At 42.7% G+C, this 16,923-nt stretch overlaps 2 protein-coding genes across 3 annotated transcripts in view; one reads left to right on the top strand and one right to left on the bottom strand.

The window, feature by feature from the left end:
• The window catches only part of hdac5 (histone deacetylase 5), a 78,520-nt gene extending 68,235 nt beyond the window's left edge, over positions 1-10,285 (bottom strand). The window contains exon 1 of the mRNA XM_042087863.1: positions 10,038-10,285. The gene's annotated coding sequence lies outside the window, so the exon portion shown is untranslated. The remainder of the gene's footprint in view (positions 1-10,037) is intronic.
• Positions 10,286-15,554: 5,269 nt separating this feature from the next.
• Positions 15,555-16,923, top strand: part of LOC121706272 (transmembrane ascorbate-dependent reductase CYB561) — a 9,630-nt gene continuing 8,261 nt past the window's right edge. Inside the window, exon 1 of one of the 2 annotated variants that reach the window (XM_042087884.1) lies at positions 15,555-15,856. The gene's annotated coding sequence lies outside the window, so the exon portion shown is untranslated. The remainder of the gene's footprint in view (positions 15,857-16,923) is intronic. The other variant, XM_042087883.1, reaches the window with a different exon arrangement.

The raw sequence follows: 16,923 nt of genomic DNA, 5'->3' as shown, positions 1-16,923 counted from the left end.
ACACACACCACACACACACACACCACACACACACACACACACACACACCACACACACACACACCACACACACACACACACACACACACACACACACACACACACACACCAAAATACTCTCATAGTTGCATGCTATATTGCCTGTTTCCAGTGTTGGATAATCACATTACCAAAGAAACTGTGGCTGGTTTTCTTTTTTTAAGCTAATTTATTTTCTGCAGATGACAGTTGCGTCATTCACATAACCCTGAGGGCAAAGATAGCAGGCGCTGTTTATTTTCATTTAACAAATAGTAGGAATTGTGCCCACACACGCACATATATGCACAGGCAGGGACAAAGATACTCTTTGAAACGTCGCTAACACGTTTATCCCATTCAAGGTTACCATCTCTGATGCTCCTCACTTTCGCCAAACAACACCACCATCCTTGCAAATCCTTCCGGCCAAAGAGCAATGCACTAACAAATCTCATGCATACCAGAGCCACATTGGTGCTGAAAAGGGGACCAAGTCTGTTCCAGTTATGCTCTTGGGGGCAAAGGTGTACATTCAGCTATAAAGTACAAAAATGAACCCCATGGTTACTCACACCAGAGGGTGTAGACATTTTTCAGGGTTCAAATGTCCTTTGGAGGTGCTACGAAAGAGGTGCTAAATAATACGAATTAGAAAAGAACAGAGAAGAAACAGGGGTTCTATATAAATGATCACTCATCAGAAAGTTCTCACTAAAACAACTGTGGGGTTATGAGGGCACTCACACTCAGCACAACACTTCCTCTGGCTTCCTGCTCTCTTGTGAAGATATTGGTAGCATCGCTTGGCACTGTCCCTCCCTTGGAGAGTGGTGTGTGTGTTTGTGTGTGTGTGTGTCTGTGTGTGTGTGTGTGTGTGTGTGTGTGTGTGTGTGTGTGTGTTCATGTGTGTGTGTGTGTGTGCGTGTGTGTGTGTGTGTATTAAGAGCCAGGTACTTAAAGAGTAGTTAAAGCAGCTCCGTTCACTGGCCCAGTGCCCAGCATGATTCAAATACACACACACTTCCTGATTGCCTTATTTTGTTTCCCTTCTCTCTGTGGTGCTGTTGTTCCAGCTCCATGTTGAGACAGACCTCAGGTGATAAGACACCACGGAGACGACATAGAGTCACAGCCATCCTGTCACCTTTGCGTCATTTTCCCAACGGCCTCGGAGAATGTCGTCTAGGGCATCTCCTTTTTTTCTGTGAGCCCTTTCGTCCCTCCCTCTCTCTCTCTCTCTCTCTCTCTCCCTCTCTTCCCTTTCTACTTCCAAACGACCGCAGTCAGACATCATTTATAAGGCCTCCTGCGTTCCCCCCCTTGAAAAGAAGGCTTATGAAATCAGAAGGGAAATTGCATGGGTGTGAAGCGATGAGGTCACATAATCTTATTTAACAATGAAGAATTGCACTGCCGAAGACATGCTACCGCTCTCAGAGCCTGCGGGATGCTAACTCCTGAAAGATGACTCATAACTTTATACAGCCAATCTCGACACTTTAAAAAAAACACATATACCAACCATGCATAATAAATCCAATTATTATTTATGTAATTCCCCTATTGGGTGGGTTTGATATAAATGGTAAGCTATACCCCCATCAGGATTGGTAGATGGTGAAGCAACAGTCATCCTCTTATAGTAGGTGGATGAGTACTTGTGCTCTTACAGTGCATTGATGGGAACATGTCCCCCTATGAACATGTCCCCCTATAGTGGGCAGATAAGAAGAGACCCCCCTAACACACACACACACACACACACACACACACACACACACACACACACACACACACCTTTGAGGTAAGGAGCTTGATCATTTCGCCTAGCGATGCTGCGACTAGAGGCAGGTCTGGCAGCGCTCCAAGCCTGACTCCCTTCTTCACTCACCCAAAGTCACAGCCACCGTGGGTGGGAAGGGGGGCCCGAAACGCACTGCAGCAGGGGGTGGACGACAGGGAAACAAAAAAGAGACAGAGCACTGCGCCCCTCCAAAAAGAGAGAAATCGAGAGAGATGGGAGGAGGAGGCAGGAGAGGAGGAGGAGGAGGATGACGAAGAAGAAAAATGGTCGTCACGACCCCTGCCAACCCTGCACCGGCTCTCCACAAGTCTCTCATGTGCCTCCTTGGCCTGCTTTTTAAGGGTCGAGGAGCCTGATTGGTTGATCTCAAGGCTTTGGGTTTGACTGTCCTTTTGTGGTGGAGATCCATCATCTACAGTACATTCACCTGCACACGGTGGTTACGCAACAGCCGCCAAGGTTGGAGAGAACAGGACAAACATGTCCCCTCACAAATCACACCCAGGACAGCAGGGAGAGCCGGGAAATTAAGTTAGAACAGGGTATATTTATATATATATGTGTGTGTGTGTGTGTGTGTGCGTGTGTGTGTATGTGTGTGTGTGTGTGTGTGTGTGTGTGTGTGTGTGTGTGGAAGCAAGGTAAATATGTCTATAAGAGGGAGGTGAAGTGGGAATCTTACACTCTCTTTAGATACAGTAGCTATTATGATTTACTTTTACTTTACAACATTATTGTGTCTGTCCACCTATTTCATGTTTGTCTGTCTGTCTGTTTGTCTGTCTGTTCAATCCCCTCCCGTGTGCATTATTACATGTCTGTCTAATTCCATGTATGTACTTCTATGTCTGCCTGTGTGCCTATGTTATCTGTCTATCTGATTTCCTATTATGCCTCTCAGTCTGCTTGTCTTCAGGGTCATTCACACCAAGAACGATAATGATAACTATAACCATAACGACTAAAAAGCGTCCACACTGAACAACAATAAGCAAAGTCTCTCCTTGTGTTAATGAATGTGACGGCTAAAATTTAATGGGTTCTGATTGGCTATTAGCTTTTTATTGTTCTCAAAATCGCTCTGAAAGTGATCCCCAACGATATCGCTCTTCATGTTGTTATCATTATAGTTTATGTGTGAACGCCGTCATTCATATTAACAAGAACGATATTTGTAATAGTTATCGTTATAGTTATCGTTCTTGGTGTGAACGGCCCTTTACTCTGTGCTTGCCTGCCTGCCTGTCTGTCTGTCTCTCTGCTTGGCCTCTTGCAAGTCCTTTCCTAGATTGCTGTTTGGTATGTTCAGCAGATGCTGTTCCCGTTTGGTATGAGAAGCGTTCTGCACGACATCATTACAGGGGTCAACAACCATCTCAACAGTTCTTCCTGGAACCTGAGCCACCGCCACCACACACACAGACACACAGCCAGCAGACACACACACACACACAGCATCTTTTTATGCATTTCTGAGGACTGTTTAACACCTCACAACCTCTCTCAGCACATATCACTCTCACAAACACACACACACACACGCGCTTCTCCTGCTCTCAATAATTTGCACTCTTAACATTGTGTCAAACACAGAGCTCCATCTTGGAAGTAGAGGGAAAGTAACTCTCCATTGTCTGTCTTACCTCTTCCCTTTTCTCCACCAACTAAAGCAACACTGCTAATTATCCTCCATACTAAACTGCCTATGAGAGAATCACCATCAAAATGCCATTGTACATGCATGCTGAAAGATCCCAGTTGAGTCTTAGGCCATGTAAAGAGTTTCAGCTGGGGATGTGTCTGTGTTGCTACTGTGCATGGCTGTAGCCATTAGTAGACCTCGTGGGGGAGGGGGATTAGGCTGGTATGTGTGAGAGGTTGTAGGTCTGCCATGCCAGCTGTTAGGCTAGCCAAACATCTGTTTTCTACCGCTCTCAAGACTCCTCACTTTTTCCACTCCTTGGCATTCCTTCTGTCTTCAGCTAGGGGGGAAAGGGGGAGAGAGGGGTATCTCCATGACGATGGAGGAGACCACACAACGGAACATCAAGTCAGGAACACCACACCACAGAGCTATAACACTTTTTAAATGGCATTCCTCCATGATGCAGTAAGTCGTTTTCGTTGAGAATAAATGAAAGAAATGAAGAAATCAAAATGCTTCTGGACTTATGATGCTGCAACTCTGTGGGCATGATAAACAGTGTTGTCACTGTGCAACATACACACTTTGTGTCTATATCTCTCTGACAGCAACATTAGAATACAGTTATTTCACAGCAAAACACACTGACTGCATTTTAAACAAGTGCAGTCATTTTTTAAATTAACAAAGCAATAACTACCACACTTCGTATTAATAAGGGCAAATGTAAGCAGTAAATTTCCTTGATGGAAATCACAATGCGCTGCTTATCATAAACTATCTGATTTTTGGTCTATTAGAAGGCTACTGACAGAAACAGATTTTTTTTTAAAGTAATAACTGTTAGTTAACCTTAATTTCTGCATTTAGCATTACTTAATTAAATCATACATCTAAATTCTATTTATCTAATTTCTATTGTTAATATGAATTAATATGAATGCATCACCCAGTGATAGCTAGGGGAATCGGGATGTAAACTAATCAGCTACTTAACCTTTTTGGCTGCTACAGGCAACTGGTTAATCAATGCAGACACTATTAAGGCCTTTAGCCTACTTTTAATTTCACTTTCTTCCCTTGTGTACCTTCAGTCTATAACATCTTTCTGTCCTCTACTAGACTCTCAGATTGGAAACAGACTGACTTTTTCATGGAGTAGAAAAGGGGTAAAGGCTAGGAAACGTTTCCTAAAAGTATAAGAGTAGCCTTTTCTTTGCCTTTTCAAGACATCTTTCTTTCAAAATCAGCATTCAGTTCTTTTCAGTTCTTTTTCCTAGAAAATTGTATCAGATAAAGACCACGCTTTTTACGAAAAAGCCCATCACCTCTAACACACTGATAAGGATCCATTACACTGAACTGTCTTTCAGCATAAAAAAAAAAAACTTTTACTACAAGCCGTTTCACTTCTTAGAAAGTGTTCAAAGTACAAACACGTGGTAGGGCAACACTGTGCAGATTAATTGTGGTGATTAACGATTTAAAAATAGACCAGCCATGACCCAAAGACCATATGACGCCCTCAACAGCAGCTCTCACTAGGAAGAGCAGCAGATGAAGAGATAAAAACAAGTGTGCGCTGCCAGCTGTGTCTGAGGAAGACGAAGAACAAGGAGAAGAGGAAGACATTAAGAAAACAAAGAAGAAGAAGAAGAAAAAGAAGAGGCACTTGCACATATTAGACAAAGATTACAGTCATCTTAAAAGCCTGAACATCTGTCTTTGGGGCAACTGAGGAAGGGGCCAGGCATTGCTGGGGCCCCACTAGGCACAGATGTTAAGGCATCTGGCAGCAGATTCACAGGCGTCACGGGTGACCAGGACAAAACTGCAATAGCAGCAGTAGCAGAAGCAGCCAGTATTATGGCAATGGCAGGCGGAAGGCCAAAATCGATCAAAAACTAGGTAGGACTGTGCCTATGTGTGTTCAGTCCAAAGGACATGCCGAGAGACGTAATGTATGTGTTTAGGTGTATGTGTCTGGAAGTCTGTGTAGCAGAGTGTGTGTGTGTGTGTGTGTGTGTGTGTGTGTGTGTGTGTGTGTGTGTGTGTGTGTGCAGGTAGTCATGCACATTCAGCATTTACATGACGCCTCTCTCTCTACTTGAGCTTGTGCCGCCTGTCTATACTACTTATAGACACCTGCATGTGCAGTCAATGCATGGATATAAAAAGAGACACACACACACACAAACAAACACACACACACACATCTACACAGACTCACACCACTTACACCAATGCACACGAAAATACAAATACAATACAGTGAAAATACTGGTTCATGCACACAAACACGTACACACACACACATGTGTGTGTGAGAGAGATGGGGGGGGAGAAAGAGAGAGAAAGAAAGAGAGAGAGAGATACAGAGAGAGAGAATGCATTTAGTGAGGAAGAGAAAGAAACAACCCCTAAAAAAAAAGGTGCATCCATGGTTGAATGAGCAAACTATCAACAATGACAAGATCATGGATGGTACTCAGAGTGCTGTTTACTGGGAGAGGTTATTATGACCGCCGCGCAGCGAAGCGGCGGTCATATAGGTTTAGTCAGATTTTTTTTTTTGTAGCCCCCCCGCTGGACTGCACCCCCCGAAAGGAGGGTAGGGCAGACACAGTTTTCTGTGAATATCTCGGGAACCGTAAGGTTTAGGAGGACCATTTTTTTTTGTATGTTGATCTCAAGGGGCCATGTCAACCCATTCCATAACCACTCATTTCATGTATAGCGCCACCTAGTTAAACACAAAAAAGTAAAACTGAGGTGTTGTAATCGCAGGTATCTGTGACCTAACATAGTCAAAACTGCGCGAAATTGGAAGTGTAGGATCATTATGACACCCTCTGAATGCACGCCAAGTTTCGTGGAATTCCGTTCATGGGGGGCCACACAATAAATTAATTTATGTTACTATACACCAACTGGTCTGTAGGTGGCCGGAGACAGTTTTCTGTGAATATCTCGAGAACCGTAGGGCCTAGGAGGTCTACCTTTTTTTGGTATGTTGGTCTTAAGGGGGCATGTCAACCCATCCCATTACCACTTATTTCATGTATAGCGCCACCTAGTTAAAAATTAAAAAGCAAAAAATTAGGTGTTTCATCACAATATCTCTGGCTGACATGGTCAAAACTGCACAAAATTGAAAGTGTAGGATCATTATGACACCCTCCGAATGCATGCCAAGTTTTGTGAACTTTCGTTCATGGGGGGCCTTACAATAAAATAATTTATGTGTACATTTAGTGACCGTACATCAACAAGGATTCCCGGGACACTGAAAGACCGGGGTACACGAAACTTGGTGGGCATGTAACCCCACATGGATAGCATGGAACCATCGTTTTTCGTTTTGATCTGTAGCCCCCCCGCTGTACTGGACCCCCCGAAAGGAGGGTAGGGCAGACACAGTTTTCTGTGAATATCTTGAGAATCGTAGGGCATAGGATGACCAATTTTTTCCGTATGTTTGCCTCCAGGGGTCATGTTAACCCATTCCATGTGCACACATGTGCATAAACAGATACACACGCACACACATACATTCACAGTAATCATACATATGACACATACTTACACAGTAGACATGTACGCATGCATGCACATGCATAAACAGACATACGCAGGCAAACACACAAGCACGCACACACACACACACACCCACACACATAAACATAAACGTGTACACGCACACATGCACACAATTCAAGAATTTCTCAGAATTATGAACAGGCAAGATGGGGGTGGGGTTGTATTAAATGAATTTTACATGTGAAATCTATGAACTAATCATGTTTTGGTACTTGTTGTCTAGCAGATACCAGCGAGAATTGAGTGTGGATAATGCAATTTAGTGGAACAGTTAGAATCATATAGGCCTTTCAGCGTGATTTATTTTTGTGGAAAAAATGTGCTAGACTGGGCGGCGGTCGTATTTTGTACCGCTCTGCGGTACATCTAGTTGTTTGTGTGTTTGTGTGTTTGTGTGTGTGTGTGTGTGTTTGTGTGTTTGATTTGACAAGGCTGGGCTGATTGACGGGCATCATGGTTGAAACACACGTCCAGATAATCTGACTGCCGCACACTTTGACACATACATCCACATAATCAGGCCGCCTGCCAAGCCTTTCTCTGCTGATGGTCAGAACAACATGATTTGAAAATCCTCTGCAAGCATGACCTCTACCCTCCCCTCTCCCATTCACTCACTCTATCTCTATCTCTCTCTCCACTCTCTCCATCTGGCTTCTACCACTCTGTTCACGCAAAACCCTATTCAGGTTCATGTTTTGACTGATGGCCACAAGTCCTTGCATGGCATTAATGAAAGAGAACATGTACAACAAAGACGATCTGTCTGGATTGATGCCGTATTCAGCCTAGAAACCCATCATCCAACATGTAATTCCATTTCCCACTTCATTACAGTAGATTTGACCAGGGATTTTACTGTAGGCCTACTCTTCTCATACGGCACTTCATTACACAATTTTTCAACCTTATTCATCTAATTAAGACAACTGCTCTTATTGAATCTGTTTCTACAGTCACTATTAAAGTTGCCATCTGGCCTAAATTAAAACTATATAATGGCTGTATTAGACATCAATTAACCACTTTTTTGTGTGTCAATTTTAAACCAAAACTTCTTATGGCTTTTAAAAAAGTCAAGTTATTAAAAAACAATTACAATACACATTTCAGGGAAAGTGAACAACATATGACCATCCAGCCACTTCAGCTTGATTAGGCTACTTCTCTACTGTTCCTCTGACTAAGGGAGCATAACATACGTAGCCTATTACTATGTTATGATGCTAGTAGTAGGCCTGTCATTATAGTGTAATTAGTAGGCCTAATTATTTTTATTATAATGGTAACACTTTCTATAAAGGTTGTATTTGTATAAGATCATTATAAACAAATATGAGTGAACACAAAATAAAGTGAACTAAATGCATTCCTTTTGTCTTTATGTCCAGGCTCTCATTTCATTGTGCCTCATATTTGCTTATAATGATCTTATATCTATTTATAACAACACCTCATTTGCTCTACTTTACCTAAAGCTGACAAATAACACCTATGACATTAACATAGTAATTTATAATATTGTGCAAAGATGGCAGACTCAGTACTTAGTTCATTGCACCCTTTCATTATTCAGTGAACTTATATCTGTTAATAATAGGGTCATATTCTTGTCACTTTACTTAGAGCTGACAAATAACACTTACGATATTGCATAGTTGTTTATAATTGTGTGCTGTAGGGAGATGTATAAATTATTATAACTTTATTACATATACTTCTAGCTATAGATATATAGGACTACAGTAGAAGTCAAAACTCTTTATGCATCACTATACGTATTTAGCAGAGAGTAGTTATGATGCATCATAAAACTGACAAGTGAGTCGGCAGATCTTGACATATTTATAATGCATTATTCAGATTAAAATTCTAATCATTCATAATTAGTTGTCATAATGCATCATGAAGTTGGTTATGACGACTTGTGAATATATAGATGGTAATAATGAGCGTTACAATGCTTTATAGACACCTTATAAAACATTATGAATGCATTCATAGGGCGTTATAAATACAACCTTCATAGAAAGTGTTACCATTATGGGTATTATGTCAGTGAGACAATATGTACATAACAGACATCGGCAAGGTATTTCGTTATCCTATAAAAATGCAAACTTTTACAATGCTTGACTAACATTGTCACAAGGAAATGCAACGCCGTTCCCCAGGAGTGCGATCCTGTCAGTCAGTTCTGCGTTAAAATAATAGGCCCTGAACATTGATCACACTACTATCCTGTAATGGCTGTGCTTTCAGCGAGACATTTTGATCCACACAAATGTATCCAAATAACAGGATTGCAAAACTTTAACCTTGAGGCGAAATTTAAACACAGCCGCTGTCCATTTGGACAGAGCGTCATCACTGTAACAAAGTAACCGAAAAGTTGCACCGAATGAAAACGTGTATTCACCTTCAAAAGCAAATAGGCCTACACAAGCTAGTCGGTGGTAATGTTACATTATAGAGGTGAGAACGTCTCCTCACCCAACCAAAATGTCACTGCATGCTCGTTATACAGAGCTTCGCCAGGTAGGCTAACCCAGAGAATATGCTACAGTAATAAAAAACGAAAGGACATAATTCATACAACTCTGCAATAAATTGAGTAGCATAATGCCAGTGGCCTGCTTTCCCTTTAAACTGCTGCTACGCCAGACAATTAAGCATTCCTCGTAGGCTCCTTGCAAAGCAGCGAAGTCTTCGAAAACTTATATTGCTGGGGAAAAAATCAGTTGTGATTGCAAAAGGGCGGACAACATAGCCTACCCGACAGAAAATGGGAAACACCGGATGCATACAAACGATTTCAGTAGTTCCCAGCCAGACCACTGTATATTTCCCCGAAAATATAGTGTAGGCTACTGCTGCCTGTCAGCGACCACCAAGTGAAAAGATGGTTAGGAAAAAAAACTAGTAGCGTAGCCTATCTCACGATTTATAGATGTTCCGTTTAGATTACCTGATAATCACTGTTCTTTTGGCCGCAGGATCCACCACCGTCTGTGCGTTTGAACGCAGTTCTCTGACTCGACGGGATCAACTGTTTCAGTTTTTTAATGAAATGTATAATTTTTTCCTGTCACAACTCTCTTTCCTCCATATTTGCAGCTCCTCTACCAACAACAACATTAATGACGCCCCCTGTCACGTGACCTTGTCTGTGTATCTAAAAATAGGACCTACAACCAACGAGTAACTCCAAAGCCCAATAAGTCAGAGGAGAAAACTATGCTACATCTCCAGTAGCAAATGGCATAGCTGTATTTAGCTAAAACAATATTTCTCTTGCTGTTATTATACGGCAATCGAGTCGACAGTCTCGCATCCCAAAGTTGCCCGTTGAACACTTCGTGACGGTGCCAGCTCGAGGGTTGGAGCGCCCCCGACCGTCTGGTATAGGCTATCTACCGACAAAACCAACATGCAGAAAAATCTTCGAATGTCTGAGAGCACCAGTTTGATTTTGCAACCCTCTTTTCGTATGCAATGCTCCGAAAAATTGTATTGTTTAGATTTTTAAATATATTTGATTTTAGCTCTGATGTGGATGGGCATAGATAAGCTATCAATCAGTGAGCTGGGTAGGAGGAAGGTATGACGTCGTCAATGTACTTTTGTGGGAGTTGGTTGATGTTCTTCTGTCCATAGCCTACACACGCGCGCACATCCGCTCTCACACACAGAATCACATCTGTAAAAAGGTTGATTTCTTTATTTCTTTATTTATTTATTTTACTAGCCTAGGCCTATGTCTTTGCAAAATATCTCCACGGATTTTTTGTAGTCTTTTCGAGAGAGCCCATTTCCTTATTCCCGGAGAAAATTCAGTCACTTGTGTAGCCTGCCCTACATTAACACACAACTTAGCCTACACTATGACCTGTAACGGTTTCCTCTAGCCTACTATTCAGTGATGAGCTGGATTTAGCTGCTTCAGTGACTGCCACATGTAGCCTTAATGCATTTTTCACTGGCCAGAGTCTAGATGCTGGATGCCTTGTGGAATTAATTAGGTGTTGCAGTCACAGTAGGCTATGCTAGGCCTACTACTTAGTAACACTGACTGTAGCTTATTAAATGCAAACATACACTTTCATTTCGACTTATTACTGGCTAAACTAGCATTTAATACACAAATGAATCACTTATTGTAACTTAAAGATATACCTTGACTGTCTATACTGTCTTGAATTTCCCCTTGGGGATCAATAAAGTATCTATATCTATCTGTCTATCTATCTATATATATATACCCTACACTAAAACTTAAAATAAACACACATGCACAAAAACAGCCATAATCCCATGAAAATGGAACACACACCTAGGCTACCATCTTCCGTCACCCGAAACTCAACCCAAACAATTAGCCTGTAATAACACGTAAATGTACACGCGTATAAAAGAAAACATAAAAGAAAAACACAGAAATACGCACATGTGTGCACACACACACACACACACACACACACACACACACACACACATCATTTCTCCCATACACCCAGTAAACAGCATTCTGAGTACCATCTGGAAGCTTGTCGTTGTTGACTGTTTGTTCACAGAATTCAGGTAACCATAGACACACCTGGTTTCTCTCCCCCTCCCCTCCCCTCCACACACATATTTGGAACACACTCTTGTCTTGTGTCTGTCGTTTCAGTGTGTGTGTGTGTGTCAGTTAGAGAGAGTTTGAATGCTTTTCTACACCAGTGTTCATATAAGTGTCAGTATGGTTGTTTTCACAAATGCAAATATGTTGGCTGTGTATTTGTGTGTGTGCCTTCATTAGTCTGGATAGGAGAGTCTCTGTGTCTGTGTCTGAAAACTGTGCTTATGTTGGTTCTAAGTAGTATGCTCAAATGTAAATGTAATCTGGAGAAGCGGGAGGGACATGATGTTGCCAATTGCCAACATGACCAATTTTTCTAGTCTTACGTCATACCGTTTAAGTGAACTCAGCATGAAGCAATCAATGTACTCAGACTGAGATAAGACCAGTTTCTAAAAATACCACAGTCACTGTGGTTAGGAAAGGCCACACTGGACCACAAAAAGGGTTTAATCTGGAAAAAAGTGTATGGGTCTGTGTTTATATGGTGATATATTTTAACATTTTGTGTTGTGTGTGTGTCATATGTGTAAGTGTATGTGTGTGTGCGTGTGTATGGATGTACCTCTATAGCTGTCAAACAGATAATGACAGATAATATTGTCAAACAGGAGAGTGTTGATGGACAGGTAGTAGGCTTTTAACACCTGTGTGACAGCAAGGGAGGAGTCTTTATATCCACATTGGAGGGTGTTCCCTCTTATTTGAATGGAGATGTGATCTGTTCTTTCACTCTGACGGGGTGTGTTCAATATGACTATGTTGAGGACAGGGGGGCATTTCTCTCTCTGCCTGTCTGTCCGTCTGTCTGTCTCTCTCTCTTTCATTTAGTCTATCTGTAGATACAAACATAGATATATATACACATAAAGACAGAGATACACATTATTAACACAGATTTCAAGTTATTTCCCTCTCTGTGATGTTCATGTTGACAGGTGACCACAGTCCTCTGTGTTGGGTTGTGTGAAAAAGGCTGTGAGTCATGGTTGACACCGCATAACGCTACATGAGTAAGTCTGCTGAAAGGACACAGAGCCTCTCACAGACCACTGTCCCCTGCATGTGTGACCGCCACCCTGCTGAGCTGTTACTCTGATGCACTGCTCATCACAGGTGTTTGGTGGGAGTTTTGTAGACACTTGTCTTTTACAGGTCCACTATATATGGCATTTGCGAAATGCCATCACCCTCTGAGTATCTGTCCTGTCAATGGTGGCCAAATGTGTGTGTGTGTGTGTATGTGTGTGTGTGATGTATACTTTCTCACAGCACAATGAGGAGAGAAGGTAGACCCATTGACCTATTTCTGTCTCCCATAGTTTATAGGCTACGAAATTCGAAGTAAATTGTGTAGAAAAAAAATATGTGTGTGGTCATGGTTTGGTTGTTCCACAGAAGGTGATACTGCATCCAGGGATCTCTTGCAACTCCTGTGTGAATGAGTGTGTAGATAGTGTATGCTTGACTATATATAGGTCCGGATGTGTATCTCTGAGTGTTACCATCAAATTACATAATAACTGGGTCTCGCGAGAATACAGCGACTGCAGCGCGGTGGAGCGACCGTTGCTTTCTCCCATGCAGGCTGCGGATCCCCCCGGCCGCCTGCTCTGGAGACCAAACTGGCGCGTCGGCCCTGGTCAGCGCGTCCCCGTCGCCGGGTGCCGCAGAGATGACAGCAACCCTCGCGGGATGCTCTAAATGCGGAGCACGCAAAGAATGCGAGCTGGGAACGGAGCACCTTGACCGCTCAGTCAGGACCGCACAATTCTATTGCGTGTGTTTGGGTGTCCGCGCGCGCGAGAGAGAGAGAGAGGGAGAGAGAGAGAGGTGACACCAGCAGTTAATTAACGTCTAATAGTCGCATTCGATCTCTCCTGTGCTACCCATATTTCAGATTTTGCAGTCGATTGTAAATAAACCAAACACTTGTAAAAAAGCAGCTCATTCAGATTAGGTAGGCTAACTGAAGAATAAAAAAATGTGTTGGCTTGTAACTTAACTATTGAAGAACGCATCAGCTATAGGAACATTTAAAAAGTTTGGCACCTGTTTATTCGCTTCACGGTTTTCAAAGGCCCGAAGTGATTGCGGAGGGAATTTTTGAGTGCATGTGATTACTGAGTTTTTAAAGGACCCAGTGCCACAATTTGAAAGAAGTTGCAGGTGACCGCCTGGAGTGCCAAGTCAGAGAATTTGCAGTTATTAGGGTTTCAGCGTTCTTGGCACGCGCCAATCAACCAAATGTAGGCTAAGAAAAGACTCAAGAGCAGCTCGTTTTCTTTTCTTTTGCCACGGTCTCAAAGACTTTCGAGGTAGCCTACCCTTTTGCTGTGAATGCAAATAACATATATTTCAAAACTGAGTAACCTTTACTATTCATACAATATACTACAATTCCAATCATATTCGATAATAGGCATGATGACCCACATCATCCATGCCGAGTGTCCCACCCTCTCGAATGTCTGGCCTATCCATATGAACCAGCTCGTGCAACCCTGCATTCACGACTTTGAAGACAAATGCACGGGATGGAAGGGCTCATGACACGGGCACATATGCTACATTTAGGTTAGACTAACACTTGTCATAATAAGTCAAAGATCATATCCATGGCCAGTTCCCGTTGGACCAAGTGATACGAGAAAAGCAGGTTTGGGCTCGGCTTACTGAGGCTTGCCTGCTAAATTTGAAAGCGAAGCGTGATGAGTCAGGAGTGAGTCACCGCGATCTAGAATCAGCTTCGAAATGTCATCTCCCGTCAGCGGCTTGGCCTCCCACCCCCGGCAGAGGAACAGGCTACATTTAATCAAGAGAGGGGGAGATAGTAATAGCCTAGAATTGGAAAAAAGTGAGTGTGTCTGTGTGTGGCTATTGTAGGCCTGTAGCCTACTGTAGCCTATCTCTCCCAGACAACAGGTGTCTGGAAATCATGCGCTCAATGTTCTATTTAATTTTGGACCAAAAACAGGGAACGTGGATGCAATACAGGTGGTAGGCCTAACTGTAGAAGGATACCGAAAAAAAAAACAAGAGTCAGTGGCTGACTTCTGGTAAGGAGCCTGGTTCTATCCATCTGAAAAACAATCACAACCAATATGACATCAGCATGTCGGAGTAAGGTGAAGGCCTAATCATGGAATTAACTAAATGAGTTGCCTGTGGCTCATGCCAGGACAGGCTACAGTTGGTTGCTGTTTTGCATCAAAAGATATGTAGGCCTAGGGACCACCAGAATGAAAAGAACACTGTGATTTAGCGGTGTAACGAACTCAAAGGAGTCGGTCTCCCTCTCGTGGTCTTTATTGGAATTACTGTTGGGCAACGTTTTAAATTATAAGTAAATACATTCAGTAGAGCGAATAGGCCTTTATCACGGCAGCCGAAGTAGGAAGTGAACAGCCCTGCTTCAGCTGCCGTGATAAAGGCCTATTACATCGCAAAGTAGGCTAAACTAACGTAGGCTATCCCCTGGGAAAGTGCCGATCTGGCTATTCGGTATTGAAGGGTACTGCAGCAGACCTGATAGTCTAAGTATTAATCTCACCTCACTCCTATGCTAGGCCTATATCCTACATATTCCCATAAGCATGGTTTAGAGATTCAGAAAAAAGCAGAGCAGAAAAGCTGTCAGTCAGGGTAGGCTACATGACGTGGCTCGTATCCTCATATTACCAAGGTAACCAACCCTTGAACAGTTTTGGAGCCCTGGTACCTTGTAGGCTACACCCTGCGTCGTTTGGCCACACCCCTGTCCATCTTTGAGCCATTCAGGAGTGTCAGGGGCGTGTCTTAGATGGCTGTCAGTTGCTAGTTCCCTAAACGTCACTGTTATCTATTATCATGACCTTTTCTTTTCAAACCTTTTGTAGAGTAACCATATACCGCTCACTGTAAACTACGCATGCAAGAAGAGCAGAGAAACAACATAGGCCTATATAAATAGTTCTGAAACACGACATGTACAATTCATGTTTTACTGAATAACTGAATGGGCAGCTGAAAGTAAAAAAAGTGCGCACGCAACGCAAGTGTGAGGAAAAGCTTCAGGAAAAAAAAGCTGGTAGAAGGAAACGGAGGATAAGAATTTTCAGGAAGACCGCCCGGTGACCTGGTACTGAGGCTTTTTGAGGACGCACCTGTAGCTGTACAGAAGCGAGGTGAGTGGTATATTTCTTTAGATTTTGGAAGGTAAAGTTATCCGTCCCTGATGGCAGGTGTGGTGACTCTATGACTGGTTTGACCCGAGTCACATCCGCTCCAGAGTCTATAGGCTACCTAGTTTAGGTAAGAGACAGGCGAAAATATTATGCACTATTACACATTCTCTATCTGCCTTGAGGGCGAAAATAGAATGCCAAGTCATACTTCTCTTGCGATGTTGTAGCCTAACTAATGGATTTTCACGGGTGCATGGTAGAGGTTTTGTAAGAATGACACCGGCAAGAATGAATTTGCTTTACACAACCAGAATCTAGATCATGTGTGTTGAATTTAGGCTACCTCTCTTACATACACAGCGTCCTCTTAGACTGAGCAGATGGATTTGAGGATAAAACACTGTAGCATATTTTATATCAAGTAGCCTACCTTTTCAAGTGAACAAGTTGCAGGTTAAACATCCTCTTCACCATCTATTTTAGAATGCAAACCCTGCCATATTAAGGTAAGCTACTATTTAGTTTTAAATGCAGTTCAGCACTTCATATTATTTTAAATCTTATAGCGCCTCAGTCTGAGAGAAATACTGAGTCCTCAACTAAAATAATCCCATCTGGATGGTTCTCATAAATATCTCAAGCAATGTCTTGAGATCTCACATGTGTTTTGCTGTCTGGGTCTTCAGATTAAGTTATTCTGCAATTATTATGTTACAACTGCAGGTTATTCTGCAGTAACTAATTATGTTAATCTGGGCTGTGGTCTGATGAATGCAACAGAGAGCCGTAAGTTCTAGCATGTTATGTCCTCTCTCTATTACTAAGAGGGCCACATCTGGCCCAGAAGTAGTCAGTAAGGCTCTCCTCTCCTTTCTCCTCTCCCATCTCTCCCTCCTCTCCTCTTTCCTCTCCTTTCTCCTCCTCTCCTCTCTCCTCTGTCCTCTCCTGTCCTCTCTTTTCTCCTCTCCTCTCCCCTCTCTCCCTCCTCTCCTCTCTCCTCTCCTCTCCTCTGTCCTCTCCTGTCTACTCCTTTCTCCTCTCCTCTCCCCTCTCTCCCTCCTCTCCTT

The sequence above is a fragment of the Alosa sapidissima genome, chromosome 3 (genome assembly GCF_018492685.1).
Source record: "Alosa sapidissima isolate fAloSap1 chromosome 3, fAloSap1.pri, whole genome shotgun sequence".
Lineage (NCBI taxonomy): Eukaryota > Metazoa > Chordata > Actinopteri > Clupeiformes > Clupeidae > Alosa > Alosa sapidissima.
The sequence above is the reverse complement of the archived record's forward strand: the minus strand, read 5'-3'. Positions and strand labels throughout refer to the sequence as shown.